Source organism: Ovis aries, chromosome 6, assembly GCF_016772045.2.
Source record: "Ovis aries strain OAR_USU_Benz2616 breed Rambouillet chromosome 6, ARS-UI_Ramb_v3.0, whole genome shotgun sequence".
Taxonomy (NCBI): Eukaryota; Metazoa; Chordata; class Mammalia; order Artiodactyla; family Bovidae; genus Ovis; species Ovis aries.
In genome coordinates, this window is record NC_056059.1 from 58,943,270 (window position 1) to 58,964,533 (window position 21,264).

The following is a 21,264-nucleotide window of genomic DNA, read 5'->3' on the forward strand; positions in this document are numbered from 1 at the left end:
TCCCTATTGACCCCTTTTTAAGTGCTAGGCACTATCCTGTATTCTGGTGTTCAAAAAAATATATGTCTAGAAAATAGTAAATAGCACAAAATATAAGGATAAACTAAAGACCTGTAAAATTCTGGTTTTACTTTTCTACACTGTATGTGTGTGTGCTCAGCCATGTCCAACTCTTTGAGACTCCATGGACTATAGCCTGCCAGGCTCCTTGTCCATGGAATTTTCAAAACAAGAGTACTGGAATGGGTTGCCATTTCCTTCTCCAGGTAATCTTCCCAACCCAGATATCAAACCCGCATCTCTTGCAGCTCCTGCATTGGAAGGTGGAGTCTTTACCACTGCACCACCAAAAGCAGTAAAATGGGACTCATTAAACCTAAAGCAATGTGATTACTGTTACAGAACCCACATATTCAGTTCCCCTTTAAAAAAAAAAAAGATCTTTCATTATGACAATCCAAGTGAAACAAAATGCATTGTCTTAGAACATTAATAAAGAGTGGGCAAAAATCATGGTGAATAAAGAAAAGGTACAAACAAGTACTTTTATTCCCATGTTCTTGTTTTCTGACTTTAAAAAAGAAAAGTGGCACCAGATATCACCAATCTTTTCTCCTGCTCACTTCATCATGTACTCTCACCACCCATCCATTTCCATTTATCCTATTTCTTGTTCTTACCCACCCAGCCCTAGGCTCTATGGAACAACAGGTGAACTGGGGATAGGAATCAGGAAACAAAGGTTGTCCTGTGAATATATATTATGAATATGAATTAACTGTTTTTCTTCTGACTGGGTGCAACAAGTTGAAGGACAAATTGGAATCATGGATTAAGGGACTTTAGGACTTGAGTCTAAGAACAGTCAAAACTGGAGTATGACTTCAAATATAAGACTTATGAACAGTAGTGAGGACCATTCAAAGGAAGAGAGGAATTGATGAGAGTTATGGCCTGCACCAGCTAATGGACTGAGACACACCAGATTACAGGTCAGGCAGTGTCTCCAGCAGAGATGCTGGCAGGGATGGGTGGAAAACCCTGTGCAAGTTCTCACAGGTGCCACTAAGTGCTCAGTGGAGCCTCTACTTCCCATTTTCACCCTGTTTTGATTCCCTCAGACATTCTAAGTCTCATTTATGAATACAAACATTCCAATCATAACTTTACCAATGAAGATGAAATTGATCAAGAAAGTATTTAATTGACATAAAACCATTGTCAGTTGAATTCCTGGACGAATTTCCTTATAAGAGCAATTAAACCTCTTCTATGGTTTTCCTCTTTAATTTTGATTTTACCGAAACTACTTTTTGTTAGTATCTGTCCTTTTCTATGAACAACACTGCTTTAGTTCATTTACTAATTCTTTCGTCCCTACTAAATTCTATGGATTTGTGAGTTTTGTGCATGTGCGATAGTATTTCTTGTAGATCTACCTCTTTCCTTCCTACCCTCTTCCACCCAATATGAACTTAGGCTGCTAATCCTATCCTAGAACATCTGGAAAACAGACTTCCATAGCAGCTCCATGGGTGCTTTGTCAGTGATGGGCTGTTTCATGTTCTCTGCGGCTGGCTTTCTCTGGTGCTGTATACATGGTGGATGTCAGGAGACCAGTCCAGGGTCCCTTAGTCCCAGGTCATGCCTGGCTGCTCTGAGGATGGAGGGAATCGGGGTCTCATGTGCATCCATGCATGCTGCGTGCTCAGTCGTGTCCAACCCTTTGCAACTCCATGAACTGTAGCCTGCCAGGCTCCTCTCTCCATGGAATTTTCCAGCAAGACTACTGGAGTGGATTGTCATTTCATACTCCAAGGGATCTTCCTGACCCAGGGATTGAACTTGGATCACTCGCGTCTTCTGCCTTGGCAGGCAGATTCTTTACCACTGTGCCACCTGGGAGTGTCTCATAACTGGCCTACAATCCATCTGCTGGATACCAGTGTGTCATCTCTGATTTAGAAAATCATGAGAAAATTATTATATGCCCTCAGATATTTCAGGAATCTTTTATTGTCCTCAATTGTTCGCTTATATTTTCATCTAATTTTTATAAATATTTTTGATAATTTTGCCTACAGTTACTAACTGCTTAAAGGGTTAGCAGAACAATAATCAACAAGTTCCAAGTATCCCCTGAGTCAAATTCTCCAAGATTCAATAGCAAGGGTGAAAAGGGTTGAAGTATCTTTCTTTTTTCTGACTGTCATAATTCGTCCATTGAAATGTTTTATTACAGAAACTTGCCACATAAAATACATCACTACATACTTGCATTTTAAACATCACCAATCACTAAAATTTAAGAATTAGGCTGCAGTTTCTTGAAGGTGTCCAACTTAAAATGATAGTCCCTTGATTGGCTGGTTGGTTTAGTCACAAAGTTGTGTCCAATTCTTGTGACCTCATGGACCGTAGCCCACCAGGCTCCTCTGTCCACGGGATTTCCCAGGCAAGAATACTGGTGTGGGTTCCCATTACCTTATCCGATAGTGCCTTGCTGCTGCTGCTAAGTCACTTCAGTCGTGTCCGACTCTGTGTGACCTCATAGATGGCAGCCCACCAGGCTTCCCTGTCCCTGGGATTCTCCAGGCAAGAACACTGGAGTGGGTTGCCATTTCCTTCTCCAATGCATGAAAGTAAAAAGTGAAAGTGAAGTTGCTCAGTCATATCTGACTCTTAGCCACTCCAAGGACTACAGCCTGCCAGGTTCCTCCATCCATGGATTTTCCAGGCAAGAGTACTGGACTGGGGTGCCATTGCCTTCTCCTGATAGTACCTTAGAAATAAATAAATATGGGTTGTGCTCACTTTGGATTTTCAGTTCAGTTCAGTTCAGTTCAGTTGCTCAGTCATGTCTGACTCTTTGCAACCCCATGAATTGCAGCACTCCAGGCTTCCCTGTCCATCACCAACTCCCAGAGTTCACTCAAACTCATGTCCATAGAGTCGGTGATGCCATCCAGCCATCTCATCCTCTGTTGACCCCTTCTCCTCCTGCCCTCAGTCCCTCCCAGCATCAGAGTCTTTTCCAATAAGTCAACTCTTCGCATGAGGTGGCCAAAGTATTGGAGTTTCAGCTTTAGCATCAGTCCTTCCAATGAACACCCAGGACTGATCTCCTTTAGAATGGATTGGTTGGATCTCCTTGCAGTCCAAGGGACTCTCAAGAGGCTTCTCCAACACCACAGTTCAAAAGCATCAATTCTTCAGCGCTCAGCTTTCTTCACAGTCCAACTCTCACATCCATACATGACCACTGGAAAAACCATAGCCTTGACTAGATGGACTTTTTGTTGGCAAAGTAATGTCTGCTTTTGAATATGCTATCTAGGTTGGTCATAACTTTCCTTCCAAGGACTAAGCATCTTTTAATTTCATGACTGCAATCACCATCAGCAGTGATTTTGGAGACCAAAAAAATAAAGTCTGACACTGTTTCCACTGTTTCCCCATCTATTTTCCATGAAGTGATGGGACCAGATGCCATGATCTTCGTTTTCTGAATGTTGAGCTTTAAGCCAACTTTTTTACTCTCCGCTTTCACTTTCATCAAGAGACTTTTTAGTTCCTCTTCACTTTCTGCCATAAGGGTAGTGTCATCTGCATATCTGAGGTTATTGATATTTCTCCCAGCAATCTTGATTCCAGCTTGTGCTTCTTCCAGCCCAATGTTTCTCACAATGTACTCTGCATATAAGTTAAATAAGCAGGGTGACAGTATACAACCTTGATGTACTCCTTTTCCTATTTGGAACCAGTCTGTTGTTCCATGTCGAGTTCTAACTATTGCTTCCTGAGCTTTGGATTTTATCTAACTTTTTATTTTATTTTGAAGGCAGAACTGAAGCAACCGAAAAGTTAGAAACAAGTAGATAAGCATCTAGTGATATTTTGGAAATTTTAACAATGTTGTTTGTGACTTTGGAGGACGGAGATGTGTTAAGCTCTAAACCTCTAAGTGTGTGACTCTGACATTGTTAGAATTCAGTGTGGATATTTACCCTAAGGAATTGTGAGCGCCCAAGGGACTCCCAGAGCTTGAGAAGCAGTAAGGGTAAAGGGCACTCTTTTTAAAATGTTTCCCCCGTGCATCTGTGCTCTTCTCTCTCTCATATTTCTGTACCATCACCTCTCTGTCAGCAAAATGTGAAAGACCTGCAAAATAAGTTATTTCTAAAGATTATTTGATTTTTAATGGTCCATGGATAGATCAAAATTTATTTAACCATACTCCACTTATATCATCAAAATTTTCTTTATATAACACCACAATGTGAGTAGTCACATGCATGCATGTTTGTGCAAGTATAATTACATAGTTTAATTATGAAGACAAACAGTATGAAGATTTTTGAGGTTCTTAACTCATATAGACAGCTGTCTCCAAAAAAAATTGTGTCAACCTATACTCTGCTCACAGTGGATGAGATTGCCCTATATCACCACACTTAATGCTGGCCATTTTATTCTTTTAATCTTTGTCAATTTGAAATGAAAAAAGAATGAAAAACTTGTTTTAATTTGTTTTTCTTTGATTATTAGTAAGTCTGAATATTTTCCAGATTTTCTGGCAGTTTGAATTTCTCCTCTTGTGATTTGCCTCGTCATGTCTTTTTTGGACTCATAGTCTTGTTGCTTTAGCAGCCTCTTTTCTCTATTGGGAATATGTATCTTTTGCTATATGTGTTGCAAACATTTTTCCCAGGTTGTCATGTTCCTTTTTGTTTTGTATTCAGTTCAGTTCAGTCACTCAGTCGTGTCTGACTCTTTGCAACCCCATGAACCGCAGCATGCCAGGCCTCCCTGTCCATCACCAACTCCCAGATTCCATCCAAACCCATGTCCATTGAGTCAGTGATGCCATCCAACCATCTCATCCTCTGTCATCCCCTTCTCCTGACCTCAATCTTTCCCAGCATCAGGGTCTCTTCAAATGAGTCAGCTCTTCGCATCAGGTGGCCAAAGTATTGGAGTTTCAGCTTCAACATCAGTCCTTCCAATGAACACCCAGGACTGATCTCCTTTAGAATGGACTGGTTGGATCTCCTTGCAGTCCAAGGGACTCTCAAGAGTCTTCTCCAATACCACAGTTCAAAAGCATCAATTCTTCAGTACTCAGCTTTCTTCACAGTCCAACTCTCACATCTATACATGACCATTGGAAAACCATAGCCTTGACTAGACGGACCTTTGCTGACAGAGTAATGTCTCTGCTTTTCAAGATGCTGTGTAGGTTGGTCATAACTTTCCTTCCAAGGAGTAAGCATTTTTTAATTTCATAGCTGCAATCACCATCTGCAGTGATTTTGGAGCTCAGAAAAATAAAGTCAGCCACAGTTTCACTGTTTCCCCATCTATTTGCCATGAAATGATGGGACCAGATGCCATGACCTTAGTTTGCTGAAGGTTGAGCTTTAAGCCAACTTTTTCACTCTCCTCTTTCACTTTCATCAAGAGGCTCTTTAGTTCTTCTTCACTTTCTGCCATAAGGGTAGTGTTATCTACATATCTGAGGTTATTGATATTGGGATTTTTCCTCCCCCATTTTGTGACAATTTCCAAAGCACCTTCACAAATATTAGATTATAAAAGGAGAAAGACTACAAATCTGCGTTACTCACCCACTGTGGACTGTACCCTCCTACTTCAGTGAAGGAATAAAACATTAATAAACTTAAAACCCAAGATATTGTTGATTCTGCTCCAGTATTAAACTTCCCTAAGTTTATATTTTGTATCTGAGACTGGGGTTCTGGAATTACTTTAGTACGTCTATAACTCTAATGGGAAAAAGTCTTAATAATTTTATGTTGTGTGCTAGATGCAATTTTATTCTTTAATGAGAGAATCCTTTATCTCAAGGAGCTGCTCTTACCAGAAAGAGCAACATAGTTTTTAAAAATATATAACCGCGACCCTGGTGGTCCAGTGGTTGAGAATCTACCTACCAGTGCGGGGGACATGGGTTCAATTTCTGGTGTGGGAGGATTCCACATGCTGAGAGGCAGCTAGGCCCAGGCACCACAACTAAAGAAGGCCAAGCGCCTAGAACCTGTGCTCCCCAACAAGAGAAGCCACCACAATGAGAAGCCTGAACACAGCTAGAGAGAAGCCCCTACTCGCCGCAGCTAAAGCAAGTCATCATGCAACAATGAAGACCCAGCACTGCCAAAAATCAAATACATTAAAAAGTAATAAGAAACAGTCTTAAAAATTATGGTTTGAATTTAAAGCCTGTGTAGTTATCTCTTATCATATGAAATACACATTTGTAATACTTTACATGAACAATATTTTTTCTATTTTTTTTTTTTTGGTCGAAATTACCTCCAATTCCTTTACTGTATTCTGTGGAAAGATCTTTTTGAGGTGAATAAAAGCAATGTACTCATGTGTTCAGTTGTGTCCAAGTTTTTGCAACCCTTTGGATAGTAGCCCTCTGTGCATGGGATATTTCAGGCAAGAATACTGTAGTGGGTTTCCTCCTCCAGCAGATCTTCCAGACCCAGGCACTGAACCCGCATCTCCTGTGTTGCAGGCTGATTCTTTACTGCTGAGCCATCAGGGAAGCCTCCTCTCAGTCTCGTCACTATATTCTGTGGAAAGATCTTTTTAGGTTAAAAAAAATTATCAATGACATTTACTGAAAATTTACTATGTGCAACTACACACTGTGGACCAAGAACAATTAGACCACCAATTATTTCTCCAGAAAAAAAAAAAAAGGCAAGGTTTACTTAGGATTAGCAAAGAATTGCAATCCAGGCTCTGCAATCATGGCAAGCCACAAGCAAGTCCCCAGCGAAAATGAAGAGGAGAACTCTTCTTATAGAGTGGGGAAGGAAGTTGGGAGGCTATAGTAAACACAGAGGGTATGGCTTTTCATTGGCTGAGTTGGGACAGTCTCTCATGGGATGATCTATTGTCAGGTAAGAAGAGGAGCCATTCTTCCTCCTGTTGGGCTCTACTATCATTGCAGGATATGAGAGTTCCCCTCTCTGGTCTCCTCACTCTGTTTAATTGAGGTTTCTGTTGCTTAATGTTGTGATTTTTACAACATTATTGAGTATTTTATATGGGTTATTTTATTCAATTCCCAGCAACTTTCTGAGTGAGTTTCTACTGTTATTCCAATTTTATAGGCAAAGAATATGAGGTATAGAAAAGTCAAATAATGTACTTAAAATCACATTGTTAATAAACAGTCAGGCTAAGCTTCAAACCCATCGAGCCTGACAGTAGACTGTGCTCTCAACCACTGTGCTGTAACACCCAGTTTCAGACTGTGCGAGAACACTTGTCTGTCAGGAAAGGGTCATTTATGAAATAATAATAGTAGCACTTAGCGCAGGCGGCTGCAACCAGCTCACTTAGTGCGGCCAAGAGGAGCTACCCCACGTCCGAGGTCAGGGGCGGCGGCCAGGAGTGCCAGGCTGCGACAGTGCAGGAGCAGCCCAGAGGAGCTACCCTATGTCCAAGGAGCGGTGGCTGGGCGGGCGCAGGAGGGCCTAGAGGAGCTATTCCACATTCAAGGTCAGGAGGGGCTGCGGTGAGGAGATACCCCTCGTCCAAGGTAAGAGAAACCCAAGTAAGACGGTAGGTGTTGCAAGAGGGCATCAAAGGGCAGACACATTGAAACCATACTCACAGAAAACTAGTCAGTCTAATCACACTAGCACCACAGCCTTGTCTAACGCAGTGAAACTAAGCCATGCCTGTGGGGCCACCCAAGATGGGCGGGTCATGGTGGAGAGGTCTGACAGAATGTGGTCCACTGGAGGAGGGAATGGCAAGCCACTTCAGTATTCTTGCCTTGAGAACCCCATGAACAGTATGAAAAGGCAAAATGATAGGATACCAAAAGAGGAACACCCCAGGTCATTAGGTGCCCAATATGCTACTGGATATCAGTGGAGAAATAACTTCAGAAAGAATGAAGGATGGAGACAAAGCAAAAACAATACCCAGCTGTGGATGTGACTGGTGATAGAAGCAAGGTCCAATGCTGTAAAGAGCAATATTGTATAGGAACCTGGAATGTCAGGTCCATGAATCAAAGCATATAGGAAGTGGTCAAACAAGAGATGGCAAGAGTGAATGTCGACATTCTAGGAATCAGCAAACTAAAATGGACTGGAATGGGTGAATTTAACTCAGACGAACATTATATCTACTACTGTGGACAGGAATCCCTCAGAAGAAATGGAGTAGCCATCATGGTCAACAAAGGAGTCCAAAGTGCAGTACTTGGATGCAGTCTCAAAAACGACAGAATGATCTCTGTTCATCTCTAAGGCAAACCATTCAATATCACAGTAATCCAAGTCTATGCCCCAACCACTAACACTGAAGAAGCTGAAGTTGAACGGTTCCATGAAGACCTTCAAGACCTTTCAGAACTAACACCCAAAAAAGATGTCCTTTTCAATATAGGGGACTGGAATGCAAAAGTAGGAAGTCAAGAAACACCTAGAGTAACAGTAAATTTGGCCTTGGAATGTGGAATGAAGCAGGGCAAAGACTAATAGAGTTTTGCCAAGAAAATGCACTGGTCATAGCAAACACCCCCTTCCAACAACACAAGAGAAGACACTACACATGGACATCACCAGATGGTCAACAATGAAATCAGATTGATTATATTCTTTGCAGCCAAAGTTGGAGAAGCTCTATAGAGTCAACAAAAACAAGACCGGGAGCTGACTGTGGCTCAGATCATGAACTCCTTATTGCCAAATTCAGACTTAAATTGAAGAAAGTAGGGAAAACCACTAGACCATTCAGATATGACCTAAATCAAATCCCTTATGATTATACAGTGGAAGTGAGAAATAGATTTAAGGGACTAGATCTGATAGATAGAGTGCCTGATGAACTATGGACAGAGGTTCCTGACATTTTAAGGAGACAGGGATCAAGACCATCCCCATGGCAAAGAAATGCAAAAAAGCAAAATGGCTGTTTGGGGAGGCTGTGAAAAGAAGAGAAGCAAAAAGTAAAGGAAAAAAGGAAAGATAAAAGCATCTGAATGCAGAGCTCCAAAGAATAGCAAGAGGAGATAAGAAAGCCTTCTTCAGCGATCAATGCAAAGAAATAGAGGAAAAGAACAGAATGGGAAAGACTAGAGATCTCTTCAAGAAAATTAGAGATACCAAGGGAACATTTCATGCAAAGATGAACACAATAAAGGACAGAAATGGTATGGACCTAACAGAACCAGAAGATATTAAGAAGAGGTGGCAAGAATACACAGAAGAACTGTACAAAAAAGATATTCATGACCCAGATAATCACGATGGTGTGCTCACTCACCTAGAGCCAGACATCCTGGAATGTGAAGTCAAGTGAGCCTTAGAAAGCATCACTACGAACAAAGCTAGCGGAGGTGATGGAATTCCAGTAGAGCTCTTTCAAATCCTGAAAGATTCTGTGAAAGTGCTGCACTCAATATGCCAGCAAATTTGGAAAACTCAGCAGTGGCCACAGGACTGGAAAAGGTCAGTTTTCATTCCAATTCCAAAGAAAGGCAATGCCAAAGAATGCTCAAACTACCACACAACTGCACTCATCTCACATGCTAGTAAAGTACTGCTCAAAATTATCAAAGCCAGACTTCAGCAATACGTGAACTGTAACTCCCTGATGTTCAAGCTGGTTTTCGAAAAGGCAGAGGAACCAGAGATCAAATTGCCAACATCTGTTGGATCATGGAAAAAGCAAGAGAGTTCCAGAAAAACATCTATTTCTGCTTTATTGACTATGCCAAAGCCTTTGACTGTGTGGATCACAATAAACTGTGGAAAATTCTTCAAGAGATGGGAATACCAGACCACCTAACCTGCCTCTTGAGAAATCTGTATGCAGGTCAGGGAGCAACAGTTAGAACTGGACATGGAACAACAGACTGATTCCAAATAGGAAAAGGAGTACGTCAAGGCTGTATACTGTCACCCTGCTTATTTAACTTATATGCAGAGTACATCATGAGAAACGCTGGACTGGAAGAAACACAAACTGGAATCAAGACTGCTGGGAGAAATATCAATAACCTCAGATATGCAGATGACACCACCCTTATGGCAGAAAGTGAAGAGGAAATAAAAAGTCTCTTGATGAAAGTGAAAGAGGAGAGTGAAAAAGTTGGCTTAAAGCTCAACATTCAGAAAATGAAGATCATGGCATCTGGTCCCATCACTTCATGGCAAATAGATGGGGAAACAGTGGAAACAGTGTCAGACTTTATTTTGGGGGGCTCCAAAATCACTGCAGATGATAACTGCAGCCATGAAATGAAAAGACGCTTAGTCCTTGGAAGAAAAATTATGACCAACCTAGATAGCATATTCAAAAGCAGAGACATTACTTTGCCAACAAAGGTCCATCTAGTCAAGGCTATGGTTTTTCCAGTGGTCATGTATGGATGTGAGAGTTGGACTGTGAAGAAAGCTGAGCGCCAAAGAATTGATGCTTTTGAACTGTGGTATTGGAGAAGACTCTTGAGAGTCCCTTGGACTGCAAGGAGATCCAACCAGTCCATTCTAAAGGAGATCAGCCCTGGGATTTCTTTGGAAGGAATGATGCTAAAGCTGAAACTCCAGTACTTTGGCCACCTCATGTAAAGACTTGACTCATTGGAAAAGACTCTGACGCTGGGAGGGATTGTGGGCAGGAGGAGAAGGGGACAACAGAGGATGAAATGGCTGGACTCAATGGACGTGAGTCTGAGTGAACTCTGGGATTTGGTGATGAACGGACAGGCCTGGCGTGCTGCAATTCATGGAGTCGCAAAGAGTCAGACACGACTGAGCGACTGAAATGAACTGAATTGAATAACAGCAAACACAAATATAGCCCTTTCTGTGTGCCAGACACTGCTCTAGTTCAGGGTTTCTCAGGAATGGCACTACCAACATTTCAGTTCTCATTCTCTGTCCTCCCCTCTTCCTTCTGCCCCCAATCCCTCCCAGCATCAGAGTCTTTTCCAATGAGTCAACTCTTCACATGAGGTGGCCAAAGTACCAGAGTTTCAGCTTTAGCATCATTCCTTTCAAAGAACACCCAGGGCTGATCTCCTTTAGAATGGACTGGTTGGATCTCCTTGCAGTCCAAGGGACTCTCAAGAGTCTTCTCCAACACCACAGTTCAAAAGCATCAATTCACATTTAGGGCTGGATAATTCCTTGCAGGGAGCCGTCCTGTGCATCGTAGAATGTTGAGCAGCAGATACAATTAGCAACCCTCCCCACCCCAATTTTGACAACAAAAAACTGTCTCCAGACAATTCAAGAAGTCTCTGGGGTGGGCAAAGATAGTTCCCAGTTGAGAGCTACTCTGTTAAATGCTTCACTTACTTTAAGTCATTTAATCTTCATAACACCAGTATGAAATAGTTACTAACGTTACTTCCATTTTACTCACTTGAAGCCAGTTCTATACAGGGCAATCTAATCATCCACAAAGCGAATGACTCATAATCTGGATCAGTCTAATTACCTCTCATTGTATTACTTGCAGGTAAGCCATCTACTTTGGCAACACAGCCATGCTCGGATTAACACATTTTGTGGGAGGAAATAATCTTTTATTAATGAGATCTGCCTAAGCATAAAGAAGTTTGGGGGAAGCTCCAATGTCCTCATTCAGTTTGCAGTTCATTCAACAAATATTTACTGAACAGTTCCATGGTGTCATGCAGTGTTCTGAACCCTAGAAATGAAGTGGTAGATGAAGCAAAGTTCTGGCACTCCCATTCTAGTGGGTGTGTACATTCCAGGGACAGACGACAGGCAAGAAAATCACGGCTATAGTTTATTTTCAAATAATGTTGTGTTCTGGAGGAAAAAAATAAGAATATGATGTGCTAACAGAGAGTTGGGCAAGGTACATGTTGGTTTGAATAAGGATGTTAAAGAAGGCTTTCTATCATTTCTTGTACATGGCACTAAGGAAAAGCAAAAGTGGCACTAAGGAAAACAGGCCAGTGGTTGCCAGAGGCTGGAGGCAGAGGAGGGGTTGACTACAAAGGCACAAGATAGAATTTTTAGGGTGATGGAAATATTATCTTGATGACGGTGGCACTTATATAACCATATGCAAAAACTCCAGAACTGTACACTGAAAAGGGTAGATTTTACTTTATGTAAATTGTAACTCGATAAACATAATTATCTCTCTCTCTCCCCCTCTCTGCACATAGCCTTTTTACTGCTTTAAAAACAAAGATTATTGAGAAACATGCTGGGATGTTCCTGGGGCTGGGAGTGTGGGTCAGAACCTGAACTTAATTAGAGAGTGAGAGAGAGCCTCAGATCAGGCTGACAGGAGACCACAGAGCTGCCCTTTCTTGCCTTGTTAACCTTCAGTGGCTGTGGCGAGGTTGTTTGCAAAGAAACTTGAGGCCACGTGGACACACAGGAGTCGCCCGTTAGCAACCAGTGCAGCCTGGCCAACCTGGGACATACATCCGGCCCGTCAGAGAGAACCAGAGAAGAGCTCAGCATTGCTCAGACCACAGGCTGCTGTTCACCTCCCCTCTGGGGGACATCTGGCTTGATCTGCCACTGCTGTGTTTAAGAATGCTGGAGTCTGGGCAGAGTACACCTGAGGTCTTCACCCACGGGCCTCCGCAGAGGTGTCAGGCCTTCACGTGCCCAGCCCACACATGGCTGCTTTCCCTACACAGGCCCCACTCCATTACCTGTGTCAGGAAAAGCACAGTCTGTTTTCACTAACAAAACCCACTGCAGTGAGATAGCAGCCTCAGGAAGGAACCTGTTGGGGCCACCTTCCTTGAAAGGAATAGGAGGCAGGCTTGTCTGCCCAGACGGTACAGTGAGAGAGGGAGGCCAGGGGGAAAGCCACCCTGGAATGGATTCCGGGGACACTGTAGTGTCTTAGCCTCTGGGAACAGCTACTGGCAACTAATCTGACCTTAAAATGTATTATCGTGTTAACGACATGTATCAAGAGACAGAAATCACAATTGAAACATTTTTCACCATTCTAGCATAGAACAAGCTTTGACTCTTTGGGTAACAGAGAAAAATCAATTGCTGAGAGTCTGAAAGTTTTAGATCCAATAGGTCCAGACTCTGATAATAAAAAAGAAAAAAATTGGCTGCAATAGGAGAGCTCTTCTAAATCTAATTAATACTAGTTCTTGATTTTCTCGGAAATGGAGGGGAGAAGAATGAAATGCATTCGTAATTTGAAATTGAAACGCCCTCTTGTTGCAACCTATTCTTTTTTTTCTGAGACTGTACCTACTGCACCTAATACTTTCAGATGCTGAGCAATTGATTTTACTCTATTTCCTAAACAGTCAAAGGTTTTTCTAGTCTAACATCACGAAGAATGTTTCCATTGTGCTTTTCTGTCTCCTAATACATGTAATCTGTAAGTAATACTATGTCGTGATTTTCTTGGGGACAGGGTGAAGGAGAATGAAATGTTTGTTTTCTTCCCTCTTTGTTTTGCTGAGACTATCTTCGAATGCGTACTGTGTGTGCCGCCTCCTAGTCACTCACTGTTTTTGTACCTCAGGTCAGCTGCTTGTTAGCCAGAACCTTTCCTCAAGTATTCTGTGCTAAGTATAGTCACTGAATTTAGAATGCAGGTGTGAACAAAGGAATGTGGGCTATGGAAAAGATGAAACGGAGGAGGAAGTGGAAGCACAGTGATTGATAAGAACTTTTCAGTTTACATATCTGTCTGAATCATCTTTATTTAAAACTCTCTCCCGTAACAAGTAGCACAGTCTCTTCTATGCTGTAGGCCTTTTCGTCACATTTGGTGAGTGCTACTGCATGAATATTCTATAAGCAAACCATCAGCACTGTGCCAGACCTAAATGTTTAACCCTGTGGAGTGGTTGTAAACTTGTTCTCTGAGACCATTAAGATGGAAGCCAGATGAGTGGTTCTTGTCTGTTAGGTGGTGAACCCAGAAAGAATATTTCAAATATGAAGATCCTGGAATATTTTTAACTCACAAGAAATCAATGTCAATTAGTAGTATTGCAACTTTCATTTTTAAAATGCAAATCAAGTATATTGAGATGCTGAATTTTTTTCTTGCATGAAAATACATACCAGTACTTAGTGTTCACTCCCTTTCCTTATAAGTTTATAGAATCTTAAATTAAGAATCTTCTAAAGTTTTATGAAACGGGTAGTGTAACACTATAAATTAGAGGAAAGTTTCCATCCATATATGTTTATAATAATAATAGGTAGAAATGGCCTTGCTCTAATTAGTTGCTGTTTCTCAAGGCTTCATAGGGTAGGGGTGCTTTTTTTTTAAATCTCTCCATTCATTCATTCAACAAATATTTATAAGTGCCTGTCATCACAGATGAGGGTTTAGAGCTTTGGGTTCTTGGAATTAATAACAGTAATAATAATAGCTAACATTTATATAGTAGTGAGTGAAAGTGTTAGTCACTCAGTCGTGTCTGACTCTTGCAACCCCATGGCGCCTCTGTCCATGCAATTCTCCAGGCAAGAATGCCAGAGTAGTTTGCCATTCCCTTCTCCAGGGGATCTTCCCGACCCAGGGATTGAACCCGGTTCTCCTGCATTGCAAGAAGACCCTTTACCATCTGAGCAACCAGGGAACCCTATCCATATATGTTGTAATGCTAACAGGTAGAAATGGTCTTGCCCTAATAAGTTGCTATTTCTCAAGCCTTCACAGGCAAGGGGTGTTTTTTAATCTATTCATTCATTCAACAAATATTTATAAGTGCCTGTCATCATAGACCTCTCAGCTAGTCAGGGAGGCAGATGAGCAAAACAATGTTCATAGCCCATTAAGTACCAGTGGTGATAGAGGAGCGTACAGGATATTATGGGAACACAAAGAAGGAACAGGCTCATTCTGGAAGATTAGGATAATGATTGCCAGAGCAGGTCCCCTTGAGTTGAGTCTTGAGGGGCTCATGCAAGAAGAGATTGGAGAGGCTGGACTTGCCAGAAGGAGGAAAGCTATTTGAAAGTACAGTTACAGAAGAAATGATACATTCTGGACACTGCAAATCATTTGGAATGGACACAGGCCTGGAGAGGGGTTAGATTACAAAGGATCTTACAACGACTCTAAGATGTTTGAACTCTACCTTGAAGGCAATGGAATCGCTGAAGCTTATTAAGCAGGGTCCTGGGGGATGAACAGAATGAGGTTTGTGTTTAGGACATGGGAAGGAAGTGTTTAAATTGTTTTACAAAAACTTTTTTTTTTTTTTTTCCAGTCAGAGCATAGCCTGGTTATTGGAGGCCTACTTACGAATGAAGGAATGGAAATACGTGCATGAGGGAATGCACATTCTCTCCCCTGTCCTCAGCCGGTTTGCTGGGGTGAAGGCAGGGAGAGGGGGACAGACACGCTCGCTTATTTTTTTTTTAATTTTTGGTAAAAAGTTGGCTTTACTCATTTCTTACTTACCTTTTCTCAGTTACGGTGTTTTGGCATCCACGGCGACAGTGCCCTGGAAGCTGGGGCTGGGCCCGCCCCTCCATGAATCATTACCCTCCGAGCAGGAGCCTGTGCCTTGCAGGGCCTCGCTGAATGGTTACAAGCCGCAGGCAGGGTTGCAGGGCTCACCTCACAAGGCTCACAGGCTCTGAGCCTGGGGACTGCTGCCTGCCTGCCAAGGGCCACAGCGTTCCCATGGGTGGGACTGAGCAGACGGTGTGTTGGGGGTGATGCCAGGTCTCTGCTCAGGACAGGATCTGACAGGGCCATCTGTGACAGTGATATGTCCTGGACTGGGGGTGGACAGACCTGTTGGACCCATCTGGGACCTGCCGCTGACTTGCTGGGTAGCTTTAGACAAGGCCCTTCTTGTTCCTCTGTCAGTGTGTTCCAGGGAGGTCTCCTGACTCAGAAGGTAGTCAATACTGTCACGCGAGTGTATGTTCCTCGATTGTCTCGTCACAACAAAGATTTGGAGTGACAATACCAAGTCTGCGCGTCTACTGCACTGTGACCATGGCTTTGTGCTTTGAAGGTCCCTGTGTGTCTGCGGCTGGTGAGGGGCATCTCTCCCCATAGGGCCACCCTTGCCGTTGCTTTTCCCACCTTCGAACAGGGCTGCCCTCCAGTGAGAAACCCTCAGACTGTCAGCACCTGACTCTATTGTCTCTGCTGCCCAGCACTGCCAGACCCCTGTCCCAAGAGGGGTGTGCTTGAAGGACAGTTCTTATGTGAATGCTCTGAAGATGCAAAGGAGTGACCTGACCAGTAGGCTTAGAATGACCTTTCTTCCATTAAGAGAGTTCCACCTAAAGAAGGAGGTCTCACGCTGTGTCAGTCCTCAAAGTCCTGGGATTGGATTGGGACTATGCCAGCACCCTCTGACCAGCGGTTGTGCTTGGAACAGGCCTGATGCCTCTCATGTAAAAGACACAAAAATGACTCTACCATGTGGAGAAAGAAAAAGAACCAGGAGAGAAGGAAACTAGGCAGATTGCCTATAAATTTATACCTGCCCTTTGGAGATAAAAGTTTGTTCCTGGAAGAATGGAAACCATAGGAGAGCAATTGAACAAATGAATGGAGTTACAAGTGCTGTTTATATTTTCCATAATAATTTCATTTTTATTTTCCTCTAGAATTTGGTCTTTAAAAGTTCATTTTGAAAATTCTAGATTGGCTTGGCTGTGGTAAAGAAAGCTAAGGGAACTTTTTATTTATTTTGGTGTTTGCATCAGGCTCAGTTGGTAAAGAATCTGCCTGCAATGCAGGAGACCCCAGTTTGATTTCTGGGTTGGGAAGATCTGCTGAAAAAGGGATAAGCTACCCACTCCAATATTCTTGGGCTTCCCTCATGGCTCAGCTGGTAAAGAATCCACCCACAATGCGAGAGACCTGGGCTTGATCCCTGGGTTGGGAAGATCCCTAGAGAAGGGAAAGGCTACCCACTCCAGTCTTCTGGCCTGGAGAATTCCATGGACTGTATAGTCCATGGGGTCACAAAGAGTCAGACAAGACTGAGAGACTTTAACTTTTTTTGCATCAAGTTAAAAGGGGGAGTGAATTGCCCTGGGGAATCAGGAGAAACCAGAATGAGAATCTGAGGTAAATTTCAAGGGAACATACTTTGGGTTGGATTTACTTGGCCACATGTTCCTCCCACTCTGGAAAGGCTCCTTCCAGGAGTATGATCTGCTCAGACCTCTTAAAGCTGTTTTTATTTTCATAGGAGGAAATATGTCTCCTGCATTGGCAGGCAGATTCTTTACCACTAGCACCACCTAGGTACTCTTGCCTGGAAAATACCATGGACAGAGGAGCCTGGTAGGCTGCAGTCCATGGGGTTGCAAAGAGTCAGACACGACTGAGCAAATTTACTTTCATGCATTGGAGAAATGGCAACCACTCCAGTGTTCTTGCCTGGAGAATCCCAGGGACGGCGGAGCCTGGTGGGCTGCCATCTATGGGGTCGCGCAGAGTCGAACACAACTGAAGCGACTTAGCAGCAGCACCACCACCACTACCTGGGAAGCCCCACATAGTAGATACTAAGCAACTATTTTTTGAAGGAATGAATAACTTCAGATAGGAAAGATAGGTTGTATTCCTTTTCATAATGGCCAAAGGGCTTTCATGAAATTTATCTTATAACTGGAAAGATCCCCTGGAGGAGGGTATGGCAACCCACTCCAATATTCTTGCCTGGAAAATCCACATGGACAGAGGAGCCTGGCTGGCTACAGGCCATAGGGTCGCATAGAGTTGGACACAACTGTGTATCTTCATGAAATAGGAGGCTGTTTCATGTCAAAACATGGAGAACAACAATACTGTTAAAAGGATCCTAAAGCCTCTAAAAGCAATCCCATTTGTGAGATCCAGATTTTGAATATAGATACTACATAAAATGATATTTAAGCTTTTAATCCTCCCCACCCACAAAACTGATAATCAGAGCAGAAAATGAAAAGTAAAACCATTTCTTTACTAAGTGCATCCATACACTAGGATTAAGTTCTGTTTGCTATCAGTACTACACCTTAACTAAATTCAAACATTAATTGTCACCTTCCCCATCATGATTATTCTCAACTAAAATCATTTGAGCATTCAAAGGACATTGTATTGGCACCATTTATCAAGTTATCGGTAATCACATTTTAGGTTCAATTATTCCACTTCTGATTGCTGCTATATCATATCAGGGAAAAAATACTAAGACTTTGACAGCATTTATTTATCTATTATTAGTCTCTGATTCTATGGATCCATTTATAGGCCAAGTTGTAAGATCTTACCATAAATTCTTAGCTGTGAATGCTTCTTCAATTCCTGTTTCTTAGTATATTGCCAGAATAAGAGGTTAAAAACTACCATTTTCTAATTCTAAATACAGTAAAACCAGGCTTCATTTGAGACCTCATTAATATGTCTAAGTCAGATGACCCCAGTTACAGGATAAATTTCATGAAAGCCCTTTGGCCATTACAAAAAGAATACAACCTATCTTTCCTATCTGAAGCCATTCATTCCTTCAAAAAACAGCTGCTGAGTTATCTACTATGTGGAGAAGGAAATGGCGACCCACTGTAGTATACTTGCCTGGGAAATCCCATGGGCAGAGGAGCCTAGCAGGCTCACACGTATATGGGGTCACAAGAGTCGGACATGACTTAGTGACTAAACCACCACCACCACCATCTACTATGTGCAGCTTCCCAGGTGGTACTAGTGGTAAAGAACGTGCCAATGCAGAAGACATAAGATCCCTGGGTGGGGAAGATCCTCTGGAGGAGGGCATGGCAACCCACTCCAATATTCATCCCTGGAGAATCCCATGGACAGAGGAGCCTGGCTGGCTATAGTCCATTGGGTTGCATAGAGTTGGACACAACTGAAGTGACTTAGCATGCACACATACATCTACTTTGTGACAGGCAACACTGGAAATGTAACAGTAAACTACAAAGACAAGGTTCTGCTGTCCTAAAGTTTATATTCTAGTGGGAGCAGAGAAACAGATAAATGTCAGGTAGTGCTAAGTGGTGAGAAATAAGGAGATGAGGTGGGGGTTATGGTTTGCAAGTTTACATAGCACAGTCAGGAAAGGTGATATGAAGGAAAAGGGAGACAGTCGTGTGTATGGCTAAGAGTGTTCCAAACAGAGACATGCAAAGACCTCACTGGCAAATGCTTGGTGTGATGGCAGAAAAGAAATCCACTGTGGGGAACAGCCTGAGAGTAAGCATGCTGTCAGCTGAGGCCAACAGCAGGATGTCAGGTCATCAGGGATGTATATTTGATTTGCCTTCATTGGGGTGGCGGAACAAATAACCTGAAAACAAAATTAGTAACTCAAAGAGAATAGATTTCAGTTCAGCTGAGTCACTCAGTTGTGTCTGACTCTTGGCGACCCCATGGACTGCAACCTGCCAGGCCTCCCTGTCCATCACTAACTCCCAGAGCTTGCTCAAATTCATGTCCATCTAGTTGGTGATGCCATCCAACCATCCCATCCTCTGTCATCCCCTTCTCCTCCTGCCTTCAATCATTCCCAGCATCAGGATCTTTTCCAGTGAGTCAGTTCTTCACATTAGGTGGCCAAAGTATTGGAGCTTCAGCTTCAGCATCAGCCCTTCCAATGAATGTTCAGGATTGATTTACTTTAAGATTGATTTGATTTCCTTGTAGTCCAAGGGACTCTCAAGAGTCTGCTCCAACACCACAGTTCAAAAGCATCAATTCTGCGGTGCTCAGCTTTCACTATGGTCCAACTCTCACATCCATACATGACTACTAGAAAAATCACAGCTTTGACCTTTGTTGGTAAACTTGTCTCTGCTTTTAAATATGCACTCTAGGTTTGTCATAGCTTTCTTTCAAGGAGCAAGCGTCTTTTAACTTCATGGCTGCAGTCACCATCTGCAGTGATTTTTGGAGCCCAAGGAAATAAAGTCTCTCACTGATTGCTTTTTTTCCTCATCCATTTGCCATGAATTGATGGGACTGGATGCCATGATCTTCGTTTTTTGAGTGCTGAGTTTTAAGCTTTTTCACTCTCCTCTTTCACTTTCATCAAGAGGCTCTTTAGTTCTTCGCTTTCTTCCATAAGGGTGGTGTCACTTGCATATCTGAGGTTATTGATATTTCTCCCAGCAATCTTCATTCCAGCTGTGCTTCATCCAGCCTGGCAATTCACATGATGTACTCTGCATATAAGGTAAACAAGCAGGGTGATAATACAGAGACAATATAGACGTACTCCTCTCTCAATTTTGATAGACTTCAAACAATATATTTAGTATGAAATAAAGGAGCACCGAAGAATTGATGCTTTTGAACTGTGGTGCTGGAGAAGACTCTTGAGAGCCCCTTGGACTGCAAGGAGATCCAACCAGTCCATTCTAAAGGAGATCAGCCCTGGCTGTTCTTTGTAAGGAATGATGCTAAAGTTGAAACTCCAGTACTTTGGCCACCTCATGCGAAGAGTTGACTCATTGGAAAAGACTGATGCTGGGAGGGATTGGGGGCAGGAGGAGAAGGGGATGACAGAGGATGAGATGGCTGCATGGCACTCACTCAATGGACGTGAGTTTGAGTGAACTCCGGGAGATGGTGATGGACAGGGAGGCCTGGCGTGCTGAGATTCATGGGGTCACAAAGAGTCGGACACCACTGAGCGACTGAACTGAACTGAAAGGAGAAGGAATTCCTATTTCTTAAATTAGGATTCATTTTCTTTTTACAACTACAATTGTAATCTGATTTGATTGTAATGCTTTTCTAGACTTTCTCACTATAAACCCAAAAGACTGAATTAAATTTCCAAAACTGAACAACAAATAATGATGAGAGGAAACAAAACAAAACTATGAGAGCAATGTCATTTGCTGGGAATGTGCACAAATATTAACACAGAGAAATCAAATGAAGGCTGAAAAATAGCATTCAACTCCAAAAATTCAGACTGTGGGTTTCACAGCTGTCTTTTGTAATTAAAGACAATGCTATTCAAATAAGTTTTATCCATGCATGTAGGTGTGATTGCAAAGAGGGAGTGGGGAGTCTCTTCCAGGTGGCTCTGATTAAAAACAAAAAAAATGCATCCTGTGCTTTGTGGTTGGAGCTCTCACTGGGATTTTGTAAAGTATCTCTTCCTTATTGTAACAGTTTAAAATCAGCCCGTCCACTTCCTTTTGAACTAGCAGTCCATATCAATGCCTCAGTGTTTTACATTCCGTTGGTTTTTCTAACCAAGTCCCCAAGTGGGAGTGTACAAAAATAGAT